Source organism: Atta colombica, unplaced genomic scaffold (assembly GCF_001594045.1).
Source record: "Atta colombica isolate Treedump-2 unplaced genomic scaffold, Acol1.0 scaffold261, whole genome shotgun sequence".
Classification (NCBI taxonomy): Eukaryota; Metazoa; Arthropoda; class Insecta; order Hymenoptera; family Formicidae; genus Atta; species Atta colombica.
Genome location: NW_017259361.1, coordinates 1418290 through 1429161, shown reverse-complemented (window position 1 = coordinate 1429161; position 10872 = coordinate 1418290).

The window sequence follows — 10872 nt, the reverse complement described above, 5'->3', positions numbered from 1 at the left end:
CCGATAGGGTGTAAGAGTACGCGGTACACGGATGAAAGGGGGTGAAGGGCAGCGGAAAATGTAGGGTGGTTTTAGGTCCTCCATTCAATTTATCGATGGATTGACAGCTCTGTTAGGTCCTTGTTACGCAGGAGCATGTTGTCGAGCAAAAAAGATGAACCGAGGGTGCAAGAGTGAGAAAAAAAGAGAGCGATCAGGGAGGAAACCGGGAAGGAGGTAAATTTATGAATTAAATTTAGTCGTGCGCACTTTACATTCGTGTGTATGTTCTTTCCAAGAATTGTTTCCGTCGATTTAATTATTGCAGATATAGAAATCGCCGCTTTGACCGTAATTAACCAGTGATAAACAATCCAGCGATAAGTAAACTAGTGAAAAAATTTTCATATATAACGTAATCTCAAAAGTTTCTCAAATGTAATTTCTCGGAAACGAACATCGAGATAGCGAGAATATATACGAGTTCATTCTTTGAGAGATTTCCTATAGAAACCGAATTTTCCATGTATGCAAGGGTATGCAAGGGAAATAGCAGATAGGGATTCCCCTCCCCCCTCCACTAAATTTTGTCAAGAAGAAACAATTAAATTTTGAAAATCATTTTTTAACTAAAAATTAAATTTCAGCTATTGCGACTCACGCGTTATTCCCAGCGAAATCTTAAAGTAACAGAATTATCGATATTACAGATTAGAAAGTAGTATTCTGAATTAGTAATTTGCAATTAACAAATTGCACAACTCTTTTACAATTAAAACGGAAAAAAAAGCTGCAAAATAATCGATTTTCCAGTTGAGATCTTGTATCTTTTTTGATTGTGAACGTATATAATTGTGCAAAAAAGCATTTTGCAATCTTTATAACAATCCAGAATATTCTCTAACTTGTAATGTCAATAATTTTGTTACTTTAAAATTCTTTTAAGAAAATTTGCTGGAGATTCACGAAGACTTGATAATAAAAGTATTTTAATAAATTTTGTATGGAGACAAATTTTTGCCTTCTCCTAACTGAAATCCCGGGTACGTTCGTGAGTCAAAATATCATTAAAATTTCTATTTGGCCGCGCGATAGGAAAACTAATTTCCTCAGTATTTGATTAGGACTGAAATTGTCCAAAAACGCGGACAGTGATACATTATCAATATGTCCTGTGTGTCTACTCCGTTTCCTTCTTCTCACCATTTCTAAGATCCACAATTCAATTGTGGATTCACAAGCCATTGTCCGAGTCCGATCGATCGATCCTTGACAAATAATCCTCCGAAGAGGAGGTGTAACGTCACGGTCTGCTAGCCGTATCGCGAATCGATCGCACATTTCATTATTTATTAAATGAGGTAGCTGACCAGTGACCAACGAGGAGTTTGCTCCCTTTTCCGAGTGCCATTGCGAAATCTGTTTTAAAAAATCAAGGATAGAAAAGTTACTTTTTAAAATAATACGTTATAATAACTTGTTAACGAATCAAAAAAATATTTAGTTATAAGTTACCGATTTTTAAAAGTAATTTGTCCTGTTACCATTATTTAAAACGTAACTTCTTCGATTCGTTACTTCTTCTATTATTTCTATTATTTTCATAAAACAAGAGATTAAATAAATTATTTATTTTTATAATATTTTTTTATTAAAATATTAGTGAAAGCTATAAAATTGTTTATCTTAAATTTGTAAAACCACAAAAAATTTAAAGAAAGAGATTTGTAAATGTTCAATAATCAAAATATAAATTAAAAATGTTTGTTCTTATTAAATTTATAAATACAGCGAAATTTATACTTTTCCTTACTCTCGACCTTATGTTTCAAAATTTTATGATGATAATTTTAATCTCAAAATTGTACAAAATGTACACGGCAATAATGCAGCTTTATGATTAGTTTGTGAAATTTTAAAACTATGTACATATTAAATTCCACAGAAGACTCTTATACGTTTTTCTGTTTAACGCAACCCTGAGTGTATGTACATCGATTGTAACATTTTTTAATATTTTTTATTATTCCAAATAACTTTGTAATTCACTTAAGGCTTACAATTTAAAATCTCGTTAGATTATTGTTAAACTCCATCACATTGCGTGTTAACTATATAGTAAAGATTACATTTTGATATAATAAAAGTTTTGGAGATAAAAGCAAAGATATATATTTTCGATTGTGCGGCGAAGTGTAACGTGCTGAATTTCAACTCTTTCGGACGCCGTCTATCGAAATTCCGCGGCGGCACGATACAAGGACGATAGGGCAAAAGGATGAAAAAAAGAAAGAAAGATAGCTCGATATCCTTCCTCCTAGACCAGCTGGTGCGTCGGACCGCATCTCGAGTCTATTCGCACACCACATGTTCGCCAGTGGGCGAGCACCGAATTAATGCAGAAAAGAGGGCACTGCTCCGCTATTATTAGCCTAGGCTATTAAGCGGTATTGGGATCCAATAATTAGGAGATTCGGTAATAAGCTTGTAACGCGGTCTATCTCACCGATATACAAAATGTCGGTGGTCCCGACACAAGCTCATAAATATCATATATCAGGAAACGTGTTTGCCCGTCCGACAAATAGAATTCTTGTTAAGTTTGTTTATCCGAAAAAAAAATATAATTGTTTTTACAAGAACTCAATAAACACACCAACTAACAATAACACAACATCAATGTCACAATTTCCTACTCAACAATGATCGCCTTCAGCAGAATAATTATTTTGGAATTGTTGGAAGTTCTTTTGGCTATAAGAAATAAGATTATTTTTCTAGGTTTAAAAGTGTAATTTAATTAGTGCAGCGTCAAGAAAAAACTGTAGTTGCAAAATAAATATTTTACCGAACGCAACCAGTGTAACGTACAACGTGTTATATTGTCAAATATGAAATTACAATGTTGCTGTAACGTTACTGTATTAGTATTTATCAGAAACATATTTAAAAGATGAACATCGCCATCGTCGCAATGCATACTCTAGTTAGTTAAGCATCGAGTTGCAACTTTTCGACATTTTGTCCGTCGCGAGAATTTTCTCAACGTAATGAAAATAGACTTCTAGAAATAGTTACGTTAACGAACTTCTCACAGAAGAAAACAGCTGACGATTTCTTTTGCGGATCTTGATCGTCCCGCGATCCGCTCGCGTAGAAAAACTTCCGATTACTTAAAAAAAAGAAAAAAAAAATAAAGAAAAACGGGAGCGTTTTAATATCCTGAAAAAAATATTCGAAAGCGCGTTTGATATCTGATTGGAACGAATCACCGCGGGAGAGAAATGGAGGAGAAAAAAAAATTTGCTCGAGCGACGGAAAGGAAATTTCCAAGTCGGCTGCTCTTCGCTGCGAAAAACCGTCGTTCGTCGGTTACAGATCGAGATACTACGATACGATCCGCGATATTGGTCTCTATGTAAAATGGTATACAACGATCAGATCCCGGGGTAGATTGGTCGATTCTGCATACGGTAGGTGACCACGTAAAGAAAAATCCCGTTGGATTTCCATTCCTTTCAATAGCATCTCAAAAAGGAATGCAAAAACGTAAAAACGCTTCTAACCGTTTTCCTCCAACTGAATCACGTACTTACATATTCAATTAAAGAATAAACGGATATATTTAAGAGTCAAAAATAAATATATAAATTAGATTGTTTAAATATTTTATATCTCAAAAGGAAATTTTCGATTTGTACAAAAATATTGTTTGGTAACATCGTTTACATTTGTTAAATTTGGATATTTATATTACAATTATATACACACACCCACATTCTTTCTTTATTTATAGAATATAAATACATTAAGCTCAATGAAATTTATTAGTAAGATTAATTTTCGTAATTGAAAAGTAATCATACTAAAAGTTTATAGAGATTATCAATTGTACGTGTTTGAGTCTTGTGTGCTCAGGCACAAAAAAGGGAAGACATAAAATTTCCGTCTACGTGACTATTTGTACAAACAATATTTGATAATGGTCACATTTTCATTCACATTTCTCAAGATAAGTTAAAATTACGATCGGGACATTTCATAAAACTTTAAAATGTCGAGATTTTTATCATTAAATAATTTAATTCTTAAACTATATTAATTATTTAAAATAAAAAATGTTTAATCAGTATAAATTTAAAAAAATTGCTCTTTTTTAATTTTTATTTATTGCATACAGAAGCAATACTGGAATCTTTTTATCGATTACTAACTGCGATAGATTTCGATTTACTTTACGAGAGATCTACCGATATTCTATTGTGTGGTTTTTTTCTGAAACTCGGAATTCTCGGAATGTCTGAGACAATTTTCTAACAGTTTTATTTTATGAGATTCGTATTTTTTACCTATTTAAAGTAGTGTACAGAAAAAGTAAAAACATTCGTTTCTTCGTTTCTTTCTGTCAGTTCTATTTTACTTGTGTTCTCTTCTATGTATGGATTTTGCTCTAGTGAACCATTTTTTACGCTAAATAATGATTTCAAACAAGTATAAAAAATCAGGTCTCTTCTTGTATCAAATTTATGGCTTTTGTTTAACTAACAAAATTTATGTAAGAAATGATTACGGTTTTTGCTTTAGCTTTTTTCGGTCGATATTGATACTTTTAGATCATATGAACAATACTATAGAAATGAGAAAATGAGGGTAAAAAAACGTACCGCATTATTCGAGTTCAAACCAAAATGACAATAAATCCGAAATAATAGATTTATCGTATATTGCATAACTTCTGTATGTATGTACATACAGGATATACAGGATGTATTCTAAGTACGTTAAAAGATTTTAAAGGATGATTTCTCAAACAAATTCAAGACGAAAATTTTATAAGTATATCTGAAATAACTTAGTTTTAAAGATAGATAGTATCAAAAGTGAAAAAAATTCGTTTTTCCCATGAAAATCATTCAAGCTATTTTAATGAAACTTTGTACGTGTTTGAAGGATATAAAGCCTCATTTTTTCAGATTTATATTTTTTATTTAATCAAAGATGAATCCAAGGATAGCGAATACTCTTTTTTACGAAAAAAAATACTGATACGTCACTAATTTTTCTTAAGTTTGAAATTTTTTTATGACAAATAGTAGAAAAAAGATCTCTTTAATATTTTCAATAGGATAGCCATTTCTGAGATCATTATTTACTAATCAAATGAAACAATTTTGCAATCTACGAATTCGAATTTATTTTTTTCTCGAAAACTTATGGATGACGGTCTTATTTATTTCATCAAGAATAATTTTAAATGTTTAAGAGCAGGGCCGGCGAAAATTTTTTTTTAAATTTTTCAGTGTATAGAATTTCCGAGGATAGATTGAAGGAGAAAAGAGGAGAGTAGGGGGGGGGGGATAAATATATTTCCTCATACATATCTTTTCTACATGGCAAAGTAGTCTCTCTAATTTTATTTTTTTTAAATAAAATTAATTATTAATGATCCTCCTCCTTATTTAATTTATTGACCATTTTTCAATACATGTATGTCGCAATATAATTTACGTTTTTGTTTTATTGTCGATCGAAGATAACTTTTTAAATGTCTTAAATAAGAAAATGATCTTTCATTCGAACAAATTGATGTAGAAATCGTTAAAAGAACGCGAATAAATTTTACTATATATTTTGATCTCGGGATGTAAAAATTGCGTTACATTCTTCGAACAATGCAGTGGCATTTTTCGTATGTATTTGTAATTTCTAAATTATAATTTCTAATTTTTAAATTTCTTCCCGACCAAATTATACAGATACGAAATTCAGTGTATGGAATTCCATACATTGAATCATTCAGTGTATGGAGTACTCCATACCAATCATACTGGAGTCGCTATCCATGTTTAAGAAATAAGAAAAACAGTAAAGGATTAATATTAGATTTATTAACTTAAAACCAAAATCAACTCGGCAATTAAAATCATTAAAATATTTATGATCTTTTGCATGAGTTTCATCATGAAGATTATAAATGATTTTTTTGTATATTTTTTTATTTATATTAAAACATTGAACTTTTTGTTAATTATGAAAATAATCTTGTAAGCAACTTCCGTAGTAAAACTCCGATTAACTAAAACATGATTATAAACCAAATTGAAGATTAGAGACACATTAAAGTTAAAGACATAACAATTTTCTTTATTTGTTTAAAATAAATAATATATGCCTATATAATTTCATCATTTTGAATTAAAATATTATTTAATTTTTATGTAATCAATAATTTAAGCAAATTGATATCATTTTGAATTAAAATATTTAGTTTTTATGTAATCAATAATTTAAGCAGATTGACACAAATGATAAGAAATCTCGCACAGACTTTCTTTCAATAGTCTTCCGAACGTGTGTTAATTATTTTTATTAATTATTTAAAGTCAAAAAATACAACAGAAAATACACAAGAAAATTAAGCATATTAATAAAATTAAATAAAATGTAAGAAAAGAATTTTCAGAAATTTTATAAAAGAAAATCCTCTTCATAAGAGGACTAAGACGTGTATATATAATTCCATAAATTGAGTTTGTCATATTAGGAAGATGTTAGACATTTCAAAATGTTGTACAGGTGGAAGGATAGCCTGCTATGTGACCTTCAGTTGAGATTATGCTGCTAGTGCCATGTCATTCTATACTGCAAGGCAAAGTACGGTTTACCGAAAGAATTTTGAGCAGGTATATGAAAGGGTTAAAGACCCGTTGAAATCCCACAATGACCTGTCAAGCAATAATCTATTTCTTTATTTACGGTTAAGGGTTAAGTTATAATAATAACCCTAATAAGGTGCCTATTGTGAGATTTTAATAGAGATAAATAGTTGTTGAAATCTGTTCACGAAAAGTTCATGAATTGTTTCGTGAAAAGTAAGTTATTTCCAAGTTAGAAAATCGAGAGCATCGAAATCAATAATATGAATATAGCTTATAATTTTAAATTATTATTCTTTTAGTTTGATAAAAAGCGCACAATACAAAAAATTTTTTAAATACTACACTATTAATTACACTAATAAATAATACACTATTAATACTACACTATTTATTAAACATTTTCTCTTTTTTTGTAAAAGTGTTTGTAAAACTATTTAAAAAATTTGTTTCTAACTTAATTAAAAAATATATAAAATATTATTTTATACATTATTTAATACTGTTAAATATTTTTTAATATTAATTAGCATTATTACTAAAATACATAAAATATTGTACATTTTTATAAAAAAATATAATATATATAAAATAATAATACTATTAAAAAAACAGTGTCACTATAAAATGGAAAAAATAAACAAAAAATATAACCTATTGACCTTTCTTCATGAAGTTTCGATAATCAAGATGTTACGATGTTTGAACAAATTAGATAATATATAAAAATTCAATGCGTTCCTAAATTTTGAAGTATTCATGGTAATGAATACTTCAATATAAATAAACTGAGCAATGAGATAATTCTTCTTTTTATCCTTTTTTTTATCACTTCGAGATCCTCGCGAATTATACAGAGCTCAGTTGTTTGCCATAGTAGTTTTTCATAATATTTTGTCAGGTTTGTATGCGGAAATACTTTCGTGTTGCGGTACTCACTTCGGGCGTTCCGCCCCTTCGCCACCCTTCGTCCGAAAAAATCCCAAAACCTGATATTCATCGAACAAAAAGAGATCTTCTGATAGTCACTCGATCGATTGTTCGCTCGACACGATCCAAAAATCGGGAGTATCGTCTGCCTATATACGTATAGCGCAATTCTATATCGATTTTAAAATAGTTAAAACTGTCTTCGAACTGTCATACTTGATAAAAAACATACTCGAGCGATGATAACCGTCGAATCATTGTAAAAACGTCATTGGGTAAAATTCAATTAAATTCGATCTGCGCCTATTCCGGTCCTAACGCATCTGCAAACGCAGATAAACGCGTAAGATCAAAAGGAAAAGGCGAAAAAAAGCAGAGATATTTTTGGTAACACGGAAAGGAGCCTCTTGTGGATCGGCCGACTCACTAATTCGACAATCGCCCCAGATCCCGCACCCCTGTGCATTCGGTTCTTTTTTTTATCATCTGTTTCTCTCTCCCGTTCGACGTCGCCATTCTCTCATCCTTCCCATTTTCTCTCGCTCTCTCGCTCGTTCGAATCTCCATCCTTGTCTTCACGGCGACGACAGGCGGCTGACAGGGTGGAGTGCTCGCACCGCTCGCACCGCTCGCACCATCCTTGTACCCACGTGTACGTATCCGTATCACGTGTGTATATGTGCGCGTGTTAGTGTGATGGCAATACGGTACGACATGTGGCCGTATGCGTGTGCCACGAAGGCTCGTTCGCGCGTGCATGCGTGACACCCAGTATACGCACCGGGATCCGACAGGCATTCTTCTACTTTTTTATCGCCGCCACGCCGAATGTGCGTGTGTATGGCGACTGTCGTGAGTTCTCGGCTACAGGCACGCGCTATGCGCGCCCGGCGTGCGCAAGCAGGTGAGACGGAAGAGCGAGCACGATTGCACGCGCGCACTCTCGCCACCTCTCCTACCCTTCCTCTTCCCTCCGCCCTGCGAAACGACCCCCGCGGGGGTTATCGTAGCCGATTCCGGTTTTGTCGAAGAAATAGTGGGAAAGCGGGAGCTGGTGTGGCCCCCGAGCGTACCGTTATCATAGCACGAGTCAGTTTTCTTTGTCTATTGAACTCTATTGCATTCTTTGCTCTTGATACGATAATCATGTTTGCTTCCACCTTATCTTGACAATGCATTGTGTAAGATGCACTAGATAAAAAGGATAGCAGCAGTCGATTGTTAAGACATCGTAAATCACACACACACACACACACACACACACGCACACACACACATAGATATATATATATATATATATTTATATAAAGAATCTGAGAAAAAAATGCGAGCATTTATTGGTGAAAGTAAGGTATGAATATGGGCTTTAGATTTTATTAATTGAATGCGCATTGACAGAGGAAAATAAAACGAAATGGTATTCTGTAATCCTTTCCGTTCTTCCACGTTATGATGAAAAGAGATTGCGTTTTTCTTCAAATGCATTTATGTACTTTTTTCGTAAAAGCATATTACTTAACATGTACGATTGAACTAATTTTTATAATAAATCAATCTACATCACATAAATAAATCAAATGAATGAAAGGAAAGAGTCAATATAGTTGAGGCTAAATATTAATGCTTAATAATATTTTTATATGTAAATTTTAAATATACCTTTTAGTTATATAAATTGCACGTCATTTACTGTTGGATTTGAATGCAATCGTAAATTGAAACTAAAATAATTATCACAGCTTCAAATAAATATAGATACAATTAAATTGCTCGTTGCTATCAACATCTTAAAACATCGTAAATAACTTATTATAAAAAATATTAACCATCTATTATTTATGTACCTGAAGATAAAATTACATCTTAAGATAAATTACTTTAAGATAAAAAGTAAGACTGATTTTTTTTAGTTTTATTTAAGTCTATCAAACATTGATAATCTTGAATAAACGATATTTATATATAATTATTATAATAAAAACTAAGAGATAGTATTAATCTACATAATTTCTTCTCTTAAAAATTCCACAATTTCATCTTCTTAAATAAAAAAAACTAACATTCGTTTGAAAAAAAAATTCACTTTCAGACTGTATAATAGAATTGTTTTTGAGTGGAATTTGGAATTTTCGAAATCTAGATCTTGACAATTAGAGAAAATAACAAAAGAAACGAAAGTTACCATGGCTGTTTAAAAAGAAAAAAATGTAGTCTACATTTTTCACATAAATTGCAAAATTAGCGACATAAAGAAGATTTAACGTGCAAAAAAATAGCAATCTGAAGAGGATATTCAAAGTAACAAAAAGATTTTTATTCTTTATTTAAATCTGAATTATTACTAAATTCTGGAACGTGATGAATCTTTTTCATTTTAACCAATATTCCTGAAAACTTAAGAAATTGCAACGAATTTTCTTAATAAATAAAAATGGACTAGAAAATGGACTACAAAATTTACAAGAGAAAAGAAACACTTGATTGATTTCTTAGGATGTTCTCGGTAAAATCAGTTAATTGATTAAATATTTATTAGAAGCAACGTTCACTGTTGATTTTAACTGAGGCTTTCGCATTCATTTTTTTGCACCCAAGTACTTGTATACATTTACGCGACGTTACATTACTCTTTCGCGCAAGAAGACTCTCTGAACGCGACGAATCGCCGCGCAATTTATATCGACCGCTTTTGAAATATTGACAACCGCGGCGAACTTTTGCAAAAAGCTCGCCAGTAGCATACGTGGAACTGTCAATATCGCCAAAGCAAGAGATATATTCAGCAGGCATTAAATAACAAATGTATACGTGTGCATTGCGGAGTGAAAGCAGTCCTGTCGAGGACGCGATCGAAGTGAACAACGCTAATTGTGGAGAGATCAAGGAGTGCAAAATATTTTCTCTGAATTCCATAATTTCCTTTCTCGACCTTGCTGTGCAATTTCGCGATTTCTAAGAAGCCGCGATCGACCCTTTGTCCAACTTTCGAATCATGCGAAACGCACCGCACAATCTCTTCCGTTTATCCCCCCTTTCACCCTCCTTCACCCTGAGACTGGGTGATCTCCTACCTTCTCCTTCATCTCCTTAGGGAAAAAACGCACTCTCCACACGCGCCAACCCCTACCCTTAAAGATCACGGTCGCAGGTTCACCCTGTCTCTCCCTACCCCCTGTCCTCCCTCTCGCGTTTGCTCTTTCTACGCAATAACATCTCTTTCACCCTCTAGTCTTCTCTTTCCAACCATCTTCTCGTGCGATCATCTCCTCGCACTGTCATTCCGCTCCGTCTTTCTCTTCCATTCTCA